The sequence below is a fragment of the Mus caroli genome, unplaced genomic scaffold (assembly GCF_978045245.1).
Source record: "Mus caroli unplaced genomic scaffold, Mus_caroli_1 scaffold_6, whole genome shotgun sequence".
NCBI classification, from domain to species: domain Eukaryota; kingdom Metazoa; phylum Chordata; class Mammalia; order Rodentia; family Muridae; genus Mus; species Mus caroli.
Genome location: NW_028227261.1, coordinates 42,880,699 through 42,905,351, shown reverse-complemented (window position 1 = coordinate 42,905,351; position 24,653 = coordinate 42,880,699).

Genomic DNA, 24,653 nt, shown 5'->3' with positions numbered 1-24,653 from the left:
CGGAGAAGCAGCATATGACCTGGAAGGGTCACAAGATGTTGAAGATGGTAGTGTAGTGGTCGATCTGCCCAATCTAGGCACACAGCATGTTTTCATATTAATTGAGTTGTGCTTTGATTACCAGTGTATTTATGTTAGAGATTTAATACAACACATTACTATACATGCATACCACATTCTCATGTACAGTTGCTTATTCATCTGCTTACAGACATCAAATACTCTCCCATGTATGGCCACTTTGTATTGGTATATGTCCTTAATTCACAGTCAGCATAATGGTTTGAATACTCTTTCCTTAAAGATTTTTCTGAAGTAATTGTTTTAGAAGCAGCCAACAAAGTTCCATCTAGGTAATGCCAATGCATTACCTAGGAAAACTTATGCATTGACAAAATTATCTACAAAGTATTTCCAGTGGTTTTAGAACAAGATTTTGACATGGTAAAGAACTTTTCAAACTTCTCTATGGATGAAGTCATCCTTTAATACTAATCATGGATTAATCATTGTTATAATTAGAGGCAATAAACCAACCTTTCTCTTTCCAGCTCACTAAAGCAGACAGTAAAATACAGCCCTTTAAATCAATTACAATCACTGCTTAGATAAGAAGGAAAGTAAAGGAAAGAAAAGGCTGAAATGGGAAAACTCATTAATATTTTCCACGTTAGCTCTAAAGTCTATTAACATTCAATGTTTCCCTTTTACTTTTTCATAACATATGATGGAATTTCCTAAGAGGTGGCAGAATCCTCTATATACTTTGTCTCTAGTTTCTCTTGTAACACTTAGTCAATCTCCTATCATATTTCCTTTGCCTACAAACATTGATATACTAATACAGTATTGGGAGTTAACCATTACTGTGGTAGGACTCTTGGCATTTAAGGCATTGATTTTCCTTTAAATTTGGATTCTGTTCCAGTTATGTCCTGTGTTTGTAAAATAGGTAAAACCTTGGGTTGTTTTTGAGGATATATAGAAATATCTTCCCCTGAAGACTCCATCATTTTCCCGTACATTTCATCATGGTATGTTACTTGTCTCACAGGATTATTAACCTGTGTATTCTAATATTGGGAAAGATAAAGTTCTAAAGGGATGTCATGGATATTAAACCTCTAATTTGAAAATTGACCTTCTGCTCACACACATTTAACTCAATGCTCACTGTTTTTTTTTTTAATTTTTTACTTATGTATGTATGTACGTTTGTATTTATTCATTCATTTATTTATTCTTTTATTTATTTATTTATTTATTTTATTTCTTAATAACATTCTACTACTCATGAACTTGGTATACATCTTGTGATTTGGCCAGGCTATATTACAAAATTTCTTACAAATTCATCTGAAATAACAAAAAACAGAGGATAGCAAAATCTAGTCTCAACAATAAAAGAACCTCTGGTAGAATCACCATGCCTGACCTCAATCTGTACTACAGATCAATTGTGATGAAAACTGCATGGTACTGGTATACAGCAACAGACAGGTAGATCAATGGAATATCATTGAAGCCTCAGAAATGAATCCACACACCTATGGACACTTCATCTTTGACAAGGGAGCTAAAACCATCGAGTGGAAAAAAGACATTTTCAAAAATGGTGCTGGCACAACTGGAGGTTATCATGTATAAGAATGTGAATTGATCCATTTTTAACTCCTTTCACTAAGGTTCAAAGTTTCATAAGCTCATATTTAATTCAAGCACGTATTTCAATGCCATTTACTTGAAAATTTTATTTGGCTTTGATCAAGAAGAGTCGAATATTAACATATTTTCTTATACTTCCAAATACTCATTCTTTTCTTTTTTTTTTTTTGTATCTTAAAATTATTTTGTAGGCTTTTTTTATTAGATATTTTCTTCATTTATATTTCAAGTGCTATTCTCAAAACCCCCTATACCATCCCACCTCCCTATTCCCCCTAACCAACTTCCCGACCCTGGCATTCCCCTGTACTGTGGCATATTATCTTCACAAGAACAGGGCCTCTCTTTCCATTGATGGCCAATTAGGCCATCCTCTGCTACATATGCAACTAGAGACATAGCTCTGAGGGTACTTGTTAGTTCATAATGTTGTCCCTCCTATAGGGTGGCAGACCCCTTTAGCTTCTTGGGTACTTTCTCTAGCTCCTTCATTAGGAGCCCTGTGTTCTATCCAATACATGACTGTGAGCACCCACTTCTGTATTTGCCAGGCACAGGCATAGCCTCAGAAAAGAGAGCTATGTCAGGATGCTGTCAGCAAAATATTTCTGGCATATGCAATAGTGTCTGGGTTTGGTGGTTGTATATGGGATGGATCCCCAGGTGAGGCAGTCTCTGGATTGTCTTTCCTTCCATCTCAGCTCTGAACTTTGTCTCTGTAACTCCTTCCATGGGTATTTTGTTCCCCATTCCAAGAAGGAGCCAAGTATCTACACTTTGGTCTTCCTTCTTCTTGAGTTTCATGTGTTTTGCAAATTGTATCTTGGATATTCTAAATTTCTGGGCTTATATCTGCTTATCATTGAGTGCATACCATGTGTGTTCCTTTGTGATTGGGTTACCTCACTCAGGATGAAATCTTCCAGATGCATCAATTTGCCTGATAATTTCATGAATTCATTGTTTTTAATTGCTGATTAGTACTCCATTGTGAAAATGTACCACATTTTCTGTGTCCATTCCTTCGTTGAGGGACATCTGTGTTCTTTCCACCTTCTGCCTATTATAAATAAGGCCACTATTAACATAGTGGAGCATGTTTCCTTATTACAAGTTGGTACATATACTGGGTATATGCTCAGGAGAAGAATTGCTGGATCTTCCGGTAGTACTATGTCTAATTTTCTTAGACAAAGCCAGACTGATTTTCAGAGTGGTAGTAAGAGCTTGCAATCCCACAAGTAATGGAATAATGTTCCTCTTTCTCCACATCTTTGCTAGCAGCTGTTTTCACCTTAATTTTTGAACTTAGCCATTCTGACTGGTGTGAGGTAGAATCTCAGTTTTGTTTTGTCCTCTGGAGGCCTTGAACCCTCCGCTGAGATCGCACCCAAGATGTCCAATACTCTTGTTTTTCATCTATAGCAGATTTTCTTTGTAGCTAGAGATACAGCAGCATCAAGGAAATACCACTAATATCATGAAATTTTATTACACACATCTTCACAGACCATGTTGTTTAATTGTATTTTAAAATCTTAATTGATCATACCTGGAAACAAATCGAAACTTTGAATACTTGATTGAAAAAATTTCATCAGCAACTCTTTTGTCCCTGTAGGCAGAAGACCATATATTGAATTAGTTTCTATGTCAATGAGGTTTAAGGCAATTGAGTAAGATTTATATTTACCACCACATCTAGAGCAGCACTGCTTGGCATAGCATATCTTAGATCTTCATTGTTTTATTGAGGTACTATTCACTGCAAATGCTTTCCTAGCTAATAAAGGGAAAAAACTTGCATTTTTTACTGTGAGGCCTTCAGCTAGGTTCTCATTTCATTTTTGATGTCAGGAAAATATGTTGTTTATCCTTCTTGGACCTATGCTCTTTGTCCCAATGGTAGTACTTGTCTCATAATATAGACATACATGGAATATAGACTTTCATTCTGATTTATACCTAGGACAACCATTGCCCTAGAGATGCCTTGTTCCATTTTATGTTGCAAATGAACAAATTTCCCCAAAATAAAAGCACCATACATTTTGAGATCAGATACCTATACACAATATATTCGCAAAGGACCACATTTCCTTCAACTGTATCTCTACATATGTAAAACTCAATGTATTGGATTATATAGTGTGGTGCCATTATACATATTAGAACCAATATCAGTTGTATCCCTCTCTATTCTACCATATGTTGTGCCTCAGACTTTAATGGCCTAAGTATGTGTTTATTCACAATGTATTCACATTTTCAAACACCAAGATCACAATCATAACATGCCTTGCATCTGGATATCATATGAATTTGTTAATGGCTGTAACCAATATTAATTAAATGTCAGTGATGGTTACTACAGAGAGTGTACAATCGTTCCAAATAAGATAGGAATTGGCTCAACAAGCTTTTACCCAGGAACTTAAAGCTACAAATCCATGATGTCCTTTCTGTTTCAGCATGGTCTAATTGAGTCTGATTTTTGGATTTCAGAGTATTGACCTTGAATAGGCACATGCTCTATGAGTATCATCATTGCATTTTTTTGGCTTCATGGATCAGTAATCCCAGCTGGTACATAACATTTGTTGTTTTAGTGAAAGTTTCCCTGGCATGCCAGATGTCCCATTAATTTTTGGGTGAACATATCAAACCATTTTTTCTACCTTTCTCTATATATATCTCACATGTGATGGTTTGTATATCCTTGGACCAGGGAGTGGCACCATCTGAAGGTGTGGCCTTGTTGGAATAGGTGTGACCTGGTTGGAATGGGTGTGTCACTGTGGATGTGAGTATAAGATCCTCACTCTAGTCGCCTGGAAGTCAGTCTTCCACTAGAAGCCTTTGGATGAAGACATAGAACTCTCAGCTCCTTCTGCGCCATGCCTGCCTGGATACTGCCATGCTCCCACCTTGATGATAATGTACTGAACCTCTGAACCTGTAAGCCAGCCCCAATTAAATGTTGGTTTTTTTTTATAAGACTTGCCTTGGCCATGGTGTCTGTTCACAGCAGTAAAACCCTAAGACACCACCTTGATTGGATTAACTCTTTTTACAATTCAAGCTAAAAACAGTATAAGACATTCAGATCTATCAAAGCATTTTCCACCTCTCAAATATCTCATCTTACCACTTGTCTCAGCAAATGGGATGAATTTCTGAGACAGAATGAAATTATCTCTCTCTCTAGAATTCTCTAAACTACTTACAGACAGCAGTGTAAACTCAGCACTAAGCTGCTCTGCTATGATTTAATAATCTTTAGTGTATATTATTTTGATATTGTTCTCCAATCTCTGATAATGATAATGAAACATGCCTGGAAATAGTTAAGGGTTCCCAGTGTCCATGAGTCAATCCATCCATATGGATGCATTTATAGTGCCTTAGTCCATGTTGAACACATGGTCATATTACTGTCTCCAGTACTGTGGTACCCACAGATTCCCAATTATTTCCATGTCGAGTTGTGTCCAGAGTCTGGTTTTGAGTAACTCCCTTTTAATTTTAAATCTTCTGCATTTCAACATTTGAGATACAAGCTATTCCCTAAACATAACTTTTTTGCTTTTACAATAGTGATCATGAAAAGCATACTAGATCCCTATATTCAAGCACTGTTATTATGTGTTCTTATACCATCTTATTTGAATATATTTGAATGTGGGTAATAAAGTTTTATTCCAAAAGAGTGCTTATGTGCAACTGGTAACTAGTTCCCTCCTTCCATATTTGTGGATTTATAAGCTAACATCGTCCCCCACCACTTTTTCCTTCAAAGCCTTGATTAGTATTATACATAGCAGAATCCCTCTTTGATTTTTGTTTTGATTTTGATTCATCCTTTATTCCTGCGGGAAAATTCCTTGTGGGAATGTCAACAAGCCTCCTTTAAATGTTTTATCCTCAACAGTGAAGTCATATGACTGCTTTCCATAGTTTCTTTTATTTTGTGCTTTATGATGTACTTGCAATTATTTCAATAGTGAGCCATGTATTTGAAGTGCATCTCTATATAATTGAAGTAGTCAAGATTCAGCAATGAGGCATTTGGCCTGATGCTATATGAAGAAAGATTGTCACATTCACATCCTTCTTTAAGAACACCCAACTCTGAGATATATCATCCTTCATTACATGATGCATAACTCATCACCAACTGCATGCAACTGATGTTACAGAAAGGAGACACTTCTTTTCATATCACATGGGAAAATGTGTAGTTACTGAGATTAAGCTGTACAGACAGCTTGTCTTCTGATTCATCATCCTCACATGGCCTACTGTTAAATGTAGCTAATTGTTTCTGTCCAAATAGATCTTGGTAGAGAAAACAAATTTTATTCACTTTACCAGGTGACCCACAGTGTACCCCGATTCAAAGGAAGTCAGCTGTGGTGTTTCTCGCTCAAATGGGTAAGAGGTTAATGAATGGAGCCTAGATGGTTAAAAGTTAAATTGCAAGTCCAATGGGCCTCTCTTTCCAGTGATGGCCGACTAGGCCATCTTTTGATACATATGCAGCTAGAGTCAAGAGCTCCAGGGTACTGGTTAGTTCATAATGTTGTTCCACCTATAGGGTGCAGATCCCTTTAGCTCCTTGGGTATTTTCTCTAGCTCCTCCATTGGGGGCCCTGTGATCCATCCAATAACTGACCGTGAGCATCCACTTATGTGTTTGCTAGTCCCCAGCATAGTCTCATTAGAGACAGCTATATCAGAGTCCTATCAGCACAATCTTGCTAGTATATGCAATGGTGTCAGCGTTTGGAGGCTGATTATGGGATGGATCCCTGAATATGGCAGTCACTAGATGGTCCATCATTTTGTCTCAGCTCCAAACTTTGTCTCTGTAACTCCTTCCATGGGTGGACTTGCAAACTTTATATGCCCCAGTACAGGGGAACGCCAGGTCCAAAATGTGGGAATGGGTGGGTAGAGAAGTGTGGGGGGGGAGGGTATAGGGGACTTTTGGGATAGCATGGGAAATGTAAATGAGGAAAATACCTAATAAAAAGAAAAAAATGGAACTAAAATTGAGAAAATGGCCAATCAATGAATGACCCAACTTGAGACCCAATCTCATGAGAGAAAGCAAACTCCTGATACTATTAAAGATATTCTGCTCTACTTGAAGATAGCAGCCTAGCATGACTGTCCTCTGAGAAGCTCTACCTATCTGCTGATGGAAACAGATGCAGAAACCCACAGCCAAACATTAGGCAGAGTTCATGGAATCTTGTGGAAGAGGTGGAAGAAGGATTAAAGAAGCCAAACAGGTCAAAAATATCCCAGAAAACCTATAGATGAATCCAAATGCCTGCATATACCAGATGTTTAAGACCCCCTGGAGCTAAAGTTGTAAAGACTGTGAGCCACCAGACCTGGAGATTGAATTCAGGTACTCTGTAAGAATAGTACTTGCTCTAAACAATTGAGCCATTTCCCGAGCCCCTAGTGATTCTTTTTTAGTCTCCACTTGAATCTAGATACTTTTGAACCTTTTGGCACAGACAGGCTTTACTAGCCTATTCATCACCAAGTCTTGGCTTAAACCTTTCTTTCTAAATGATTTTTGTCTGGCATGGAGATAGGAATCCAGAAAGAGCCATGGGAATGACAGTCGAGCAGCACATGATGAATAAGGGAACTTAACAGCACTCAGGCATTCATTAATCATTTAACATTTCTTCTTTTTCCATGCAAAATAAAGTGAGTGACAGGACCATGGATCTCAAAGCCACTGAGACAGAGAGTAAGCTCTAGGAAAGAGACAGGTAGAGCATAAACTGTGATAGGCTGAGATCAGAGGAAAGTCTGCCAGCCAGGAAATCTGTTCTCTCACTCAGTGGATCTTCAGCCAAGAGAGAAGTTCTCTGAAACTTTGACCACCATTTTTAAGGAGCCCAGTGCCATGGCATTTAGTGAACTTTTTCTGGGTAGGTTAACAAATGTCTTTTTACCCCATATAGGGCTCCAGGGACAGACCAAAGACAGAATTCTTCCCAAATCTAATCTCAGTTATTGAAGCAATGGCCTAGTCGGCCATCACTGGAAAGAGAGGCTCATTGGACATGCAAACTTTTTATGCCCCAGTACAGGGGAACGGCAGGGCCAAAAAGTGGGAATGGGTGGGTAGGGGAGTGGGGGGGTATTGGGGACTTTTGGGATAGCATTGGAAATGTAATTGAGGAAAATGCATAATAAAAAATATTTTTAAAAAGTTAGATTGCTGTATATCTATACATTACACTGCACCATGGATATGGACACACATGTTTCGATATAGATCTCTGTCAGTAACTTGAATGGGAGTCAACATTGTTAAAGTTGTTTCAGTAATTCATATAAAGGCAACTCCAGCTTTTAAAAACACCATTATCTAAAGTTCCTCCAGTAAAGCAGAGAATATAGGGACAAAATATGAATAAAGGCATTCATAAACATTATTTCCCAACTGCTTATATGATCGCCATACTGCATCCACTGAAGTTGTCTAGATTAAGTGGATGGGCTCTTTTCAGAGAAAACTTTGGCAACAATATACATGCCTTTGTGATATTTATTTTTTTGGCCTACATACATCACATATAGAGATGAGTTTATTTAAGATATTATGATATTTAAGATGAGTTTATTTAAGTTTATGAAGACATATCACAGTAAATTGCAGTTCTTGACCCTCACAAAAAATATCATTTTTCTCTGTCTATTGGGCTGTCTTTAACGCCTAAACATTATTGGTTTTTATATTAACATCACGCATATATATTTACTTGTATCTATGTTAAGTCTTCAATCCAAGAAGAGGAAAATCATGATACCTATTGTGCTGCATTATATAAGTTAAAATATTAACCTTACATTGCATTCACCTCATGACCTAATAATGATCATTACATAAATTCAAGCTGAATGAAACATTATAGTGGGCAGATATGGAGAAAATTGAGTGGAAAGTTGGGAAGCAGAGGTATAGGGTGTAGCAGAGTGGATTTGAAGGTGGCTGGGTTTGAGGGGCCTACAGAGAATGACAAAGGGACATCTACACTGGAAAGAGACTTTCTGTGTTCTATTCCACTTATCCTTCACTCCTCACACTGCCTCCTCCACCCCCAAAAATGACAGACAATGTGGGTCTTTTTACATACAGCTACTCCCTGTGAATAAAGAATCAAGAAACAAAGGTACAAAGTTCTCTGGACCAGGTAACTCATTGATATAAAGTGAGAAATATTAACTTTTGCTAGTTAAAGATGGGAAATTTCACATGTAGTTCAGAACTAGATAGGGAATATTAGTCACTGACTCCAAGTAGAAAGAGCAGTGATAATTGCCTGCTATGTACAGGTATTAATTAATAGAAGTCTATGGCTCCAGGTAAAGAGCATAACAGATAGATATTACAATATTTATTAATTAAATAAATGTATGTGTCTCAATGTAGAGAACACAAAAAATAGATAGTATAAGAGGATGGCTGCTCTAGAAAGACAGTTTAACAATTAAAATTTAGTTTCTTCCTATTGGGAAATAGTGAAAGTTTGAAATAATTGCTTTAAAAATTGTATAACAATATATTGCTCTAATAAGTCTTATAGGATACTCATATTTTGTCGTATGTGGGCTCCATGAGAATTTTGGGTTTAAGTTCAGTTTTGACAAGCTGCCTCTTATAAGCAGGTATAAATAGATGTGTGAATCAATTTAATAAAGTCTGCAGGAAACTCATATTCTCTAACATGGTCTCCACAGAAATTTGGGGTTAATATACTGACATGACAAATTACAAATTCCTAAAGAGGCTAAACATTGTGTGATTTTGAATAATGTGGTTGTTTTATAGGTCCGTTGTCAGATCAGAAGCTACAGGTTTTTGAGGTTACTGGTTGACGTATATGCTGATTCTTGGAAAAGGTTTTGTCTTTGTATTTTTGGAAAAGGTGATTAAGGTATTTAAACCTTCCAGAGTTATATAGAAAGTTAATTGAAAGAGGGAAACTCCTTGAAGTACTAGATTCTAGAGAATAGAACAAAAAAGTTACCTTGTGGATATTAAAATTTTTTGAGATTTATATATGACAGAATATACAGCCTTGGTGAATTTCATCATCAGATATGCTGAAATGTCCTGCCTCAACTGCTGATGTTTTCATTTGTCATCAAGATCCAGTCATGACACAGACATCAGAGACAAATATTGGTGTGGCCTTCTTATGTCCAATTTCCCTACCCTCCCTCCTCCCTTCAAAAATATCTCAACATCCATATTCAGCTTGAAGATGTTATGAAGAGTCATTGTCGAAGTTCTCTAGTCTTTAGAATTTGGGGGTTGGTTATTATTGGTTTTCACTGATACTAAAATTTTGAAGTACATGGCTTAGACCCAGTCCTTCTATTACTGTTATTATAAACAGATAGGGGATGTTTAAGAATGTGAGTTAAGTAACAAATAGGAAATTCATGGCGATGAGTTTATTGTTGGGTTGTTTTCAGTTATTTTAATCCTAAATTCCTGAGTGTAAGTAACAGAGAACTGTCCAGATTACTTTGTCGAGATAGTTGGTTTTCAAAAATGTCAGAAGTTTACAGAATGAGAACTTTAATGTTATTTACTCAGTTGTTGTTGAGACTAGTCTGCTGCTGACAGTTTTCCCTATTGTGGATTCAAAGAAAAAACAGCATCATTGAGTTAGTCCAGTTGTGGTGAAAAATCCACTCAGCAAAAATTGCCTCATTTCATCTACAGATACAACACTGTACAAAGAAAGACACAATTAGAGGTTAAGACAGCTTGATTATGGCAAGGCAGAGTAGGCTTGTCCTTAATATTCCTGTTTCTGTAAGTCTGTCAGATGAACCTGGACAGTAAGCTGAAGATGGATGCTCCAAGGTATTGAAGGAAGGGACTGTCCAAGTGATCAGCAGTCTTTATAAATAGGCGAAGTTTTGGAAGCTGTGTTAGGCTTCCTATATATTTTCAGTTAATATCAGTCATTCTTGCATTTCTTTGGGGGTTGAAAACCTACATAGTATCCTATCCAAGCGAGGCTTTTTACTTTGAGAGGATGGTTTTCAGATGGCATTCAATCTAAAGCCAAGATATAGCCAGATAAGGAATTTTAAGTCTTTAAATAAGAATAGATGACAGAGGTTCTATTTAACTAATAAAGATGATGGACTTGGTGTTAGGTCTCTTGTACTTTATAAATTACAATATAGTAATAGTTCTGTTCAATTATATCTGAGATAAAATAGTCTTCTAGTTGGACAGAAAGGGGGATGACCCCAGCCAGTAGTCTGAAGAAGGATGGTATAAAGTGTTGAAATAAGTAACTGTCCAAGTGATCAGCAGTGTCTATAAATTGGCTAAAGTCTGAATCTGTGTTATTCTTCCTTTATATTTTCAATTAATATCATTCATTCTTGGATTTCTGATGCAATTTAAAACCTACATAATCTCCTAGCCAACCCAGGCTTTTTACTTTGACAGCAAAAGATTTCAGAGGATGATTTTCAGGTTGCATTTAGTATAAAGCCAAGACATAATCAGATGTAGAATTATAAGTCTTTTAAGTAATACTAGATGACAGAGTTTCTATTTAATTAATAAAGATGATGGACTGGGTATTAGATCTCATATACTTTATAAATTAGCAAATAGTAATAGTTGTGTTCAATTATATCTGAAATAAAATAGTCTTTTAATTTGACTGAAATGAGAAGGTGTTGAGGATAGCCCTGGGACTGATTATATTTGATGTTAATTCCTTTGTCCTGTGAGGGGTTGTGAACAAGGAATGAGTCAGTACTCAGGTGATTTCTAGTAAACTTTCCCAGCTTAATTTTTGATAAAAGGAGAGCTTATGAATAAGCAGATACAGGGAATGTGGATTGGAAACTTGGGAGAGATGAGATGGAGAAAATGAAGAGGGAGACGATGCAAAGGATGAGGAAAAAGAAGAAATACAGAGCAAACACATATGGACTGGAGAAAACGCAAGGTCTAAAGGGTCTCAGAGATGTGGAAGCTGGTAGTGTAGAAGTAGATCTACCCAATCTAGGTGCACAGCATATATTCATATTAATTGAGTTTTCTTTTTATTACTGGGGAATATTTGTATTGTAGGCTTACTGCAACACATTACTATTCATGCATACCATATTCTCATGTACAGTGGCTTACTTACATGTTCTGAGACATCAAATACTCTCCCATGCATGGCCACTTTGAATTGGTGTATATCCTGCTTTCAAAGCCAGCAAAATGAATTGGATACTCTTTCCTTAAAGATTTTTCTGAATTATCTGTGTTAGAAGCAACCAACAAACTTCCATCTGGGTAATGAAAACTTATGCATTGCCAAAATTATCTACAAAGTATTTCAGTGTTTTTTTAACAAGATTTTGACATGATGATGGACTTTTAAACCTTCCCGAGAGGAGAAGTAATCTTGTAATAATTTTCATGGATTAATCATTGTTATAATTAGAGATAATAAGGCAAATTTTTCTCTTTTTTCTCACTAAAAGGGACAGTAAATTGTAGACTTTTAAATCAATTACAGTCACTGCTAAGATAAGGAAGGTAAAGGAAACAAAAGGCTGTAATGGGAATATTCATTAATATTTACCACTTCAGCTCTAAAATCTATTAACATTCAAAATTTCCCTTTTACTTTTTCATAACATGTGCAGGGTTTTCCCAAGAGGTGGCAGAATCCTCTATATACTTAGTCTCCAATTTCTCTTGTAACACATAGTCAATCTCATATCAAGTTTCTTTTGTCTACAGACATTGATCTACTAATACAGTGTTGGGAGTTAACCATTTCTGTGGTATGAATCAAGGCATTTAAGCCCTTGCTCCTTTTTAAAATTTGGTATCTCTGTTCCAGTTACATGCTATGTTTCTAAAATAGGAAAAGCCTTGGGTAGTTTTTGAGGATATATATCAATATCTTCCCATGAAGCCTCTATCATTCCCCCCTACATTTCATCAGGGTAAGATTCTTGTCTTACAAGAATGTAAACCTGTGTAACCAAATTTTGGGCAAGACCTAATTCCTATACATATGTAGGCATGTCATGTATATAAAACCTCAAATTTGAGACTTAACTCTTGCTCACACACAATAAACTCAACACTATTGATTTTGTCATACCTGATAACTTTCTACTACCTATTAACTTGGTATAAACTATTTAATTTGGCCAGGCTGTATTACAAAATTTCTGGGAAATCAAGATTTCATAAGCTCATATTTTAATCAAACCTCCTATTTCAATGCCATTTACTTAAAAAACTAACTTTTTGTTGTTGTTGATTTTCTTTCTTTCTTTCTTTCTTTCTTTCTTTTTTTTTTTTTTGAGACAGTGTTTCTCTGTATAGCCCTGACTGTCCTGGAACTCACTCTGTAGACCAGGCTGTCCTTGAACTCAGAAATCTGCCTGCCTCTGCCTCCTGAGTGCTGGGATTAAAGGTGTGAGCCACCACACCCTGGTTATTTTCTTATACTTCAAACACTCTTGCACTTTCTCCTGTAGAAGAATTTCAACGCATCTAGGGATACAGTGGCATCAAGGAAATACAATCAATAATATTTATTTACACACATTTCCATAGACCTTGAGTTTTAATTCTATTTTGAAATTTTCACTGACCATACCTAGATCCACACTGGAACTTTGGATACTTGATAGAAGAATTTTCAACAGCAACTTTTGAATCCCTGTAGGCAAAAGAACATATATTGAATTAGCTTCTACTTTATATCATTGAGGTTTTTTTGCGGGGAGGGTTGAGTAAGATGTTTATCTATTGTCATATCTAGAGCAGCACTGCTTAACATAGCATATATCAATTCTTCATTATTTTATTGAGGTATTTTTGACTGCAAATACTTTCCTAGCAAACAAAGGGAAACAGCTTTCATTTTTCACTCCAGCTAGGTTCTCATTTCTTTTTCTGATGTCAGAAAAATGTGTTGTTTATCTCTCTTGGACCTAGGCTCTTTTGTCCCAATGGTAGTGCTTGTCTTATAATATAAACACACCTGGAATGTAGAATTTCATTCTGATTTATACCTAGGACAACCATTGCCCTAGCGATGCCTTGTTCACTTTTATGTTGCAAATGAACAAATTTCTTACAGTAAAAGCACCGGACATTTTGAGACCAGATACATATAAAACGTTCTACACAATTTGCAAAGGAGCATATTTCCTTCAACTGGATCTCTAAACTTGTAAACCTCAGAGTTCTCTAGGTATAGGATGATCTAGTGCAGTACCATGATATGTAATAGAACCAATATCAGTTGTATCCCTCTCCGTCCCACTGTAGGTTGTGCCTCAGCTTTTAATGGTATAAGTATTTGTTTAATAATAAGGTATTCACATTTTCAAATACCAAGACCCCTATTATAACATGATTTGTGTCTGACTGTCATATGAATTTTTATGGCTGTGATAAATATTAATTAAATATCAGTAAAGTTTTCTACAGAAATTTCATAATCTTATCAAATAAGATAGGAATTTTCCTTCCTCATGAAGATTTTCCCTAAAAACTTAAATCTACAAAACCATATTGTTGTTTCTATTTCAGCATGGTCTAATTGTATCTGAAGTTGGTTTTCAGAGTATTGCCCTTGAATTTGCACCTGCTCTCTGAGTATCATCATTCCACTTGGTTGGCTTCATGGATCAGTAATCCCAGATGGTACATAGCATTTGATATTTTAGTGAAAATTTCCCTAGCATGCCAGATGTGACGTTCATTTTTGGTTTAATCTATCAGACCATTTTTTCTACCTTCTCTATGTATCCCATTTTGGTTACATTGACTCTTTTCAGAATTCAAACTAAATAATAGTGTAAATCATTCAGATCTGTCAAAGCCATTCCACATCTCAAAGATTACATCATATCACTCTTAGCAAATCTGATGACGTTCAGAGATAGAATCAAGTTATATCTATATTTGAGATTCTATAAACAACTTATAAACAGCATTGAATCCTGGGCATGTAACAGTGCTGCTATTACACATTAATTTTTGATGTCTATCATTTTGCTATTGTTCTCTAATCTCTGATAATTATAAGGAAACATGCCTGGAAATAGTGAAAAGTTCCCAGTGTCCATGAGTCAGTCCATCCATATGGATGTCTTTATATTACCTTAGCCCATGTTGAATGAATAGTGATATTACTATCTCTCCAGTTCTGTGATACCCACATTTTCCCAAGAATTTCCATATTCTGATGTCCAGAGTTTGGATCTGAATAAGGCTCTTTTAATTTAAAATCTTCTGTACTTCAACATTGGCCATACAATCTATTCTCTAAACATCATAACTTTTTGCTTTTCCAATATTAAACCTGAAATGCATGCTAGGTCCAAATATTAAAGCATGGTTACCCTTTGTTCTTATTCCTTCTCATTTGAATATATTTTGAACATGGGTTATAAAGTTTTTTTTTTTCCAAAAGAGAGCTCCAGTGCAATTGGTAACTAGTTCCCTCCTTCCATATTTGTGAAATTGCAAGCTAGCATCGTCCCCCACCACTTTTCCCCTCAAAGCTTTTATTAGTATTGTGCATAGCAGAATCCCTCTTTGTTTGATTTTTTGTTTTGGTTTTAATTCATCCTTCATTCCTCTTGGAAATTCCTTGTGGGAATGCCAACTTGCCTCCTTTGAATATTTTATCTTCAATGGTGAAGCCATATGACCGTTTAACATAGTTTCTTCAAATTTCTGCATTATGATTTACTTGCAATTATTTCAATAGACAGTGAGCCTTGCATTTGAAGTGCATCTCCATGTTACTGAAACACTCAAGATTCACCAATGAGGCATTTAGCCTGATGCTATGTGAACAAAGATTGCCACGCTCACATTATCCTTCTATAAGGACACATAACTCTGAGATAAATCATCCTTCATTACATGAGTCATAACTCATCAAAGACTGCATGCAACTTATCTTACAGAAAGAAGGCACTTATTTTCATATCACATGGGAAAGGTGTAGTTATTGAGTTTAAGCTGTACAGATGGTTTATCTTCAGAATGATAATCCTCATATAGCCTGCCTTTAAAAGTAGCTAGTGCTTTCTCTCAAAACAGTTCTTGGTATACAAAAGAAATTTTATACACATTATTGAGGACCCACAAATGACCAGTGACTCCTAGAAAGTCAACTCTGGTGAATCACTGAGTATATTTGGTGTTTCTCAGACAATTATGGGTAAGACATGAATGATTTGAGCCTCAATGATTAAAAGTTAGATTGCTGTTATCTATGTATTACTCTGTACCATGGGTATAGACACACATGATTCAATATAGAGCTCTATCATTAAGTTGAATAGGAATGAACATTGTTAAAACTGTTTCAGTAATTCATATAAAGGCAACTCCAGCTTTTTAGAACAGCATTGTCTAAAGATACACCAGTTTAAAAAAAGAGAATATAGGAACAAAATATGAATATAGGCATTCAGAAACATTATTTCCCAACTGCTTATATGATGCGCATACTGTATCCATTGAAGATATCTAAATTAAGTAGATGGGGTCTTGTCAGAGAGAACATTGGCAAGAATATACATGAGTATGTTTTCATTTTTGGAACCTACATACATCACATATAGAGATGAAATTATTTAAGATATTTTCATTAAAACATATCACAATAAATTTCAGTTCTTGACCCTCACCAAAAAAAAAAAAAATCATTTTCCCTTGCCCATTGTGTTGCCTTTACCTCCTAGACAATCTTGGTTTTTATACTAACATCACACATTGTCTTAGTCAGGGTTTCTATTCTTGCACAAACATCATGACCAAGAAGCAAGTTGGGGAGGAAAGGGTTTATTCAGCTTACAATTCCATACTGCTGTTTATCACCGAGGATGTCAGGAGTGGAAAAAACAGGTCAGGAAGCAGGAGCTGATGCAGAGTCCATGGAAGGATGTTCTTTACTGGCTTGCTCAGCCTGCTCTCTTATAGAACCCAAGACTACCAGCCCAGAGATGGCACCACCCACAAGGGGCCTTTCCCCCTTGATCACTAATTGAGAAAATGCCTTACAGTTGTATCTCATGGAGGCATTTCCTCAACTGAAGTTCCTTTCTCTGTGATAACTCCAGCTGTGTCAGGTTGACACAAAACTAGCCAGTGCACATATATATATAACAATGTACTTGTATCTATGCTAAGTTTTCAATCCAAAAAGAGAAAAAAAATCATTAAATCTGTTGTTCTGCATTGTGGGGAAATGGGCTATGTACATACAGCGTGGTCTCTAGTCGAGCTGAGGTCTTGAACCCTGGTAGAACCCGATGGGTGGTAATTTTCACCTACATGGGATGGAAGGCATTGCCTCATGTCTCCTGGACCCCTGGCTCCTGTCGAAGTTACCACCCCCAACCCCCACAGTAGAGGCATGTGGCTAGCAGTCATGTAGACCATGTTCCAAGCTTCTGGCCTTCAGACTAGACTCCTCCCCATAGTTACCTAGTAACTTCGAGATAACAAGCCCACTATAAGAGGGGCTGCTTGGCCTCACCTTGCTCTCTCTCCTCGCTCTCTAAGCTAGCTCTCTCTCTCTCTAAGATTTTACCTCTCTCTCTAAGCCTTTACCTTTCTTACTCTCTAACTCTCTTTCTCTCTTTCCCTTCCCCCCTCTCTCTACATGGCCATGGCCAGTCTCTCTCCCTTTCCACCTTTTCTCTTTCCCCCTGCCTTTCTATAATAAAGCCCTAAAACCCTAGACTGTCTCTGTTCATCAAGGCCTGTTGTGCTTGGATGATGGGATAGGCTTTCTTCAAATGAGTTGTTTCTAACCTCCTGTCAGAAGGCTTCCTGGACTGAACTAAAGACTCTCACCTGCATGGGAACCACCCCTTTCCCTCTGCCCTTGTCCAGTATCTCTGGGGCCTAGTACCACCCCGGGGCCCCTATTCTTTTCTCAGCTCCTCTGCCATATCCAGTGTGGGATGCCAGAGACAGAAACTGGTACTGCAGGCTGCTCCTTGTCTACCCCCTGCCCCCCCACCTTGTCAGTGGAGTCATACAGCCAGATGCCCACCCGAGGCCACATGGAAACAGTCCTGCAGTCCTCTCATGTCCAGCCACCCAGGGCACCAGAACTTTGGGCAGACACAGCTCTCTTCCCTCCCTACTCTTCACTCACACCCACAGCTCTGCACTGCATTATATAAGTTAAAATATTAATTTTATGTTGCATTCACCTCATGGCCTAAAAATGATAATTATATAATTTGAATCAGAATGAAACAAAATATTGGGCAGATAAATGGAAGGTGGAGCAGAAAGTTGGGAAAGAGAAGAAGGAGAAAATGGAAGAGAGAGAGGGCAAAGAGGAAGAAGAGGAAAAGAAGAGCAGAAACATGTAGCCTGAAGAAACAGCAAATTCTAATGGGTCTCATAGATGTGGAAGATGGTAGTGTAGCAGTAGTTCTGCCCAGTCTAGGCACACAGCATGTATTCATATTAATTGAGTTGTGTTTTCATTGCAGGGGTAGTTTTGTGTTGGAGATTTAACACAACAAATTGGCACCCAATGTATTGATTTGAGATAAAAATTTTGAGATAAACTAGAGATAAAAATTCATTGCCCACCCCAATGCCTGAATGGGGCTTGTGCTGCACTATAAGGTGCAGCAGGATGTATTTGAAGATGGCTGTGTTTGAGGGGCCTACAGAGAATGGCAGAGAGGCCTCTACATTGGAGAGAGCCTTTCTGTGTTTGCTTCCCCCATCACCCTACCTCCTCCACCCCCAAACAGGAACACATACAGCATGTATCCTTTTACACTCAGCTCCTCCCTGTGAATAAAGAATCGGGAAAAAAAAAAGGTACAAGGGTTCTTGACCAGTTAACTCACTGATAAAAAAAGAGAAATATAAACTTTTGATACTTAAAGATCAGAATTTTCACCTGAAGTTTCAAACTATATAGGTAATATTAGTCAATGACTCCAAGTAGATAGAGCAATGATAATCTCCTGCTATGGACAGGTATTAACTAATCAAAGTCTTTTGCTCCAGGAAAAAGAATTGCAGATAGATATTATAATACATATTAATTAAATAAATGTCTTTGGCTCAAGGTAGAAAGCACAACAAATAGATAGTATAAAAGGAAGGCTGACCTAGGCACAGAGTTTAACAATTGAAAACTAGCTGCTTCATATAGGATAATATTAGTGGAAGTTTGAATAAATTGCTTTAAAAATGTTATAAAGATATATTGCTCTAATATGTCTTACAAGATACCCATATTTTGTCTGACATGGGCTCCATGGTAAATTGGTTTTAAATCCTAGTTTGACATGCTGCCTCATATAGCAGGTATGGATAGATCTGTGAATCAATTTAATAAAGTGTGCAGGAGACTCATAATCTGTAACATGGACTCCACTGGAATTTGTGGTTAATATCCTTGCATGACAAATTAGAAAGGCCTAAATAGGCTGAAATTTGTGTGGTTTTGAATATTTTGGATGTTTTATTGTTCCTCTAGGACAGAGAGCAAGCTACAAGTTTTTCTGGTTAACAGTTGAATGATATGCTGATTTGGGGAAAAGTATTTGTCATTCTTTTTTTTGGAAATGTTGATTAAGGCATTTATACCTTCCAGAGTTATATGGATCATAAATGATAGAGGGACACTCCCTAAGGAACTAAATTCTAGGAAATAAAACAAAAAGTTTATCTTGATGATACTGACTTTTTTTTTTTTTTGAGATTAATATATGATAGCATATACAGCCTTGGTGAATTTCATCATCAGATATGTTGAACTGATCTGCCTGAACTCCGGATGTTTTGGTTTTTCATCCATATCCAGTCACGACACAGACATCAGAGACAATCATTGGTGTGGACTTCTTAAGGCTAATGATTTCCTTCATTTCCCTACAATTCCGTCTCCCTTCAGAAATATCTCAACCCCCATATACAGCTTGAAGAAGTTATGAAATGTCTTATCCCAGTTCCCTAGATTTAGAACTGGGCATGGTTATTATTGGTTGTCTTTGATACTAAGATTTTGAAGTAGGGGCTTAGGCCCAGTACTTCAATTCCTGTTATTATAAACAGATCGGAGATGTTTAAGCCTGTGAGTTAAGCAGCCAAATAGGAAATTCATGGAAATGAATTTATTGTTAGGGTGTTTTCAGTTATTTTAACCCTACATAACCTGAGAGTAGGTAACAGAAAACAGTTCAGATTACTTCATGTAGATAGGTGGTTTTCAAAAATGTTAGAAGTACACAGAATGTGATAATTAAGGTTATTCATTCAGTTGTTCTTGAGACTAGTCTGCTAATTACAGTTTTCCCTGCTGTGAATTCAAAGAAAAAACAGAGTATGATTGAGTTACTCCAGATGTCACAAAACAGCTACTAGGCAAGAATTGCCTTATTTCAATTAAAGACATAATACTATCCAAAGAAAGAAACAATTACAGGTTAAGACAGCTTGCTTTTGCCGAGACAGATTAGGCTTGTCCTTAATATTCCCGCTTCTCTAAGTCTGTCAGATGACCCTGGCCAGTTGGCTGAAGGTGGATGCTCAAATATGTACTGTCCAATTGAACAGCAGTCTCTATAACTACGCTAAGTTTTGGAAACTGTTTTAGGCTTCCTATATATTTTCAGTTAATATCAGTAGTTCCTGGATTTTTGGGGAGTGGGGTGTTAAAAACCTACATAGTCTCCTAGCAAACCAAGGCTTTTTACTTTAAGAGGAACAATTTTGAGAGGATGGTTTTAAGATAGCATTCAATCTAAAGTCAAGAAATAGCCAGATGTAAAATAAATCTTTTAGGTAAGAATAGATGACAGAGTTTCTATTTAATTAACAAAGATGATAGAATGGGTGTTAGGTCTCATACACTTTATAAATTACAAAATAGTAATAATTGTGTTCAATTATATCTGAGATAAAATATTCTTTTAATTGGACAAAAATAGAGAAGAGTTGTGGATAGCCCTGGGACTGATTATATTTTATGTTAATTCCTTTCTCCTGTGAGGAGATGGGAACAAAGAATGAGTCAGCACTCAGGTGATTTCCTGTACACCTTCTCAGCTTAATTTGTAAAATAAAGAAAAGCTGATGACTGAACAGATAAAAGGAAGGTGGAGTGGAAAGTTAGAGGAGAGTGAAGAAGTAGAAAATAGAAGAGGGAAAGGACACAGAGGAGGAAGAAGAAGGAAAGTAGAGCAGAAGCATATAGCCTGGAGAAACTGCAGGTTCTAAAGGGTCTCACATTAGTGGAAGATAGTAGTGGAGTGACTGGTAGATCTGCCCAATCTAAGTGCACAGCATGTATTCATATTAATTTAGTTGTCTTTTCATTACTGGTGCATATTTGTGTTGGAGATTTACTACTACACATTGCTATACATGCATACCACATTTTCATGTACAGTTGCTTACTTATCTGTTCAGAGACATCAAGTAAGCTCCCATGCATGGCCATTTTGAATTGAGGTATGTCCTGTATTCAAAGCCAGCATAATGGATTGGATACTCTTTCCTTAAAGATTTTTCTAAAGTATGTGTGTTAGACGCAGCCAACAAACTTACATTCAGGTAATGAAACTTATCCTTTGACAAAATTATCTACAAAGTATTTCCAGTGGTTTTAGAACAAGGTTTTGACATAGTGAAGGACTTTACAACCTTCCTTATAGAATAAGTCATCCTTTAATACTTTTCAGGGATTAATCATTGTTATAATTAGGGACAATAAAGCAAACCTTTCTCTTTCCTGCTCACTAAAAGGGACAGTAAATTGTAGCCTTTTAAATCAATTACAATCATTGCTTAGATAAGAATGAAGGTAAAGGAAACAAAAGGCTCTAATGGGAATATTCATTAATATTGACCACTTCAGCTCTAAAATCTACTAACATTCAAAGTTTTCCCTTTTACTTTTCCATAATATATGCAGGGATTTCCCAAGAAGTGGCAGAATTCTCTATATACATTGTCTCCAGTTTCTCTTGTAATACATAATCAATCTCCTATCATATTTTCTTTGTCTACAGACAATGATCTACCGATACAAGATTAGGAGTTAACTGGGTCTGTGATAGGCAGTCTATATTGGTTGAATGAGGCTTGCTCTGACAACCCAGTCAAGAACTCTACAAGAAATGAATGAGCGAGTCACATTCCCAGAGTCAGGTGCCTGACACCCCAGAGCCCCCAACTCCGTAATTTTGTGACTATAAGTCACATAAACATGTCCCAAGCTTTTGGCATTCTTGCTAGACTCCACCCCCACAGTTACCTGCCTATAGCCAGGTATGTTCCTCCCAACAGTTACCTGGCATCAGCAAGATAGCCCAGACCACTATGAAAGAGACTACTTGTCCCCTCCTTGCTCTCTTTTAGCTTTCTCCCTTCTTACTCTCATCTCTAGCCCTCCTTCTTTCTCTGCCTTCCCCACCCTATCCATGTGACCATGGACAGTCTCTCTCTCTTTCAACCTTCTCTCTTTCTCCCTGCTTTTTTATAATAAAGCTGTAAAACCATTGACTGTCTCTGCTCATCAAGGTCTGCTTAAATGATGGGATAGGCTTTCCCCTAATGAGGCCTTCCTGTGCTCCAGCCATGGACCATACCAAAGACTCTCACCCGCATGGGAACCAGACAGCACTCCCTCTCCCCCTGCCTTCCCCTCCCTTTGTCCCCAGGACTGGTTGAGCTGCCCCAGGGCCCCCACTCTGTTCTCAGTTCTTCAGTGGTGTTCAGTGGTATATTGGATTCCAATGCTGGGAGCCTGGTGCCTAGGACTGCCCCTTGTCCACCACACCCTGATGTGGGGTCAGTGGCTTTATACAGCAAGGTACCCACGCAGGACCTCTTGGAAAGAATGAAGCAGTCTTCTGAGTCTGCCAGTCCAGAGCACCAAAATTCTGGCAGGACACGTGTTTTCTCTCACTCCCTTTATTTCTCCAGTGCCCACTGCCCCACAGTTCACCATCGCTGTGGTAGGATTCTTGGCATTTAAGCCATTGATCCTCCTTTAAATTTGGGATCTCTGCTCGTTATGTCCTATGTTTGTAAATTAGGCAAAGCCTTAGATTGTTTTTGAGGATATATATCAATATCTTCCCCTGAAGCCTCCATCCTTTCGCCCTACATTTCATCATGGTACTTTTCTGTTCTCACAGGAATATTAATCTGTGTTCCTAAATGTTGGGAAACATCTACCATCTACGCCCCACATATTTATGGGCATGTCATGGATATAAGACCTCTAATTTAACAATTGACTTCCCATCAAACACATTAAACATTTCTCTCTCTCTCTCTCTCTCTCTCTCTCTCTCTCTCTCTCTCTCTCCCTCTCTCTTTCTTTTTCTTTTTTTTTCCTGAAAACTTTCTACTACCCATAGACTTTGTATAAGCCTTTTAATTTGGCCAGTCTGTATTACCAAATTTCTGGGAAACCAAAGTTACATAAGCTCTTATATCAATCGAGCACATATTTCAAAGCCATTTACTTCGAAATGTTATTTGGCCTTTGATCAAGAAAAGCTAATATTAACATATTTTCTTGTACTTCCAAACACTCTTGTTCTTTCATCTGAGGCAGATTTTCTTCACAGCTAGGGATACAGTGATATTGGGTAAATACCACTGATACCATTAAATTTTATTACACACATTTTCACAGACCATGGTTTTTATTTCTACTTTGAAAGCTTCATGGACCATACCTGGATCCATACATAAACTTTCAATACTTGATTGAATAATTTTCAACAGCAACTCTTTCGTCCCTGTAAGGAAAAGACAATACATTGAATTAGCTTCTATTTTTATATCATTGAGGTTTGTGGGAATTGAGTAAGATGTTGATCTGTTACCATGTCTAGACCAGCACTGCTTAGCATAGCATATATTAGATCTCAATATTTTATTGAGGTATTTTTGACTGCAAATTCTTTCCTAGCTAACAAAGGGAAACAACTTGCATTTTTCACTGTGAGGCCTCCAGCTAGGTCCCCAATTCATTTTCTGATGTCAGGAAAATATGTTTTTTATCTATCTTAGACCTATGTTCTTTGTCCCAATGGTAGTGCTTGTCTCATAAAATAAACACACCTGGAATGTAGACTTTCACTCTGATTTATACCTAGGACAACCATTGCCTTAGAAATGCCTTGTTCACAATTATGTTGTAAATGAACAAATTTCCCAAAATAAATGTACTGGAAATTTTGAGATCAGATACCTATAGCAGCTTGTACATAATATATTGGCAAAGAAACATATTTCCTACAACTGTACCTCTAAACAGGTAAAGATCAGAGTCCTCTAGGTGTATGATTACCTAGTTTAATACCATGATACATATTAGAAGAAATATCAGTTGTATCCCTCTCCATTCCACCATAGGTTGTGCCTCAGTCTTTAATTTTATAAGTTCTTGTTCATTCACAAGTTATTCACATTTTCAATCACATAGATGCCTCATCATAATATGCCTTGCATCTGGATATTATATGACTTTGTTCATGGCTGTGACCAATATCAATTAAATATCACTGAAGGTCTTTACAGAGATTGTACAATCTTTGCATTCTTGATAGGAACTTTCCTTGCTTGTCTAACTTTTACCCAGGAACTTAAAGCTGCAAAGCCGTGTTGTTATTTCTATTTCAGTATTGTCTAATTGTGTCTGAATTTGGATTACAGTGTATTGCCCTTGAATTGCCACTTACTCTCTGAGTATCATCATTGCACATTATTGGCCTCATGGATCCGTGATCTCAGCTGGTACATAGCACTTGATATTTTAGTGCAAATTTCCTGAGCATGCCAGATACCACGTTTATTTTTGGGTGAACCTAGCAGACTATTTATTCTACCCTCTCCTCTATGTAAACTATCTTGATTGCATTAACCCTTT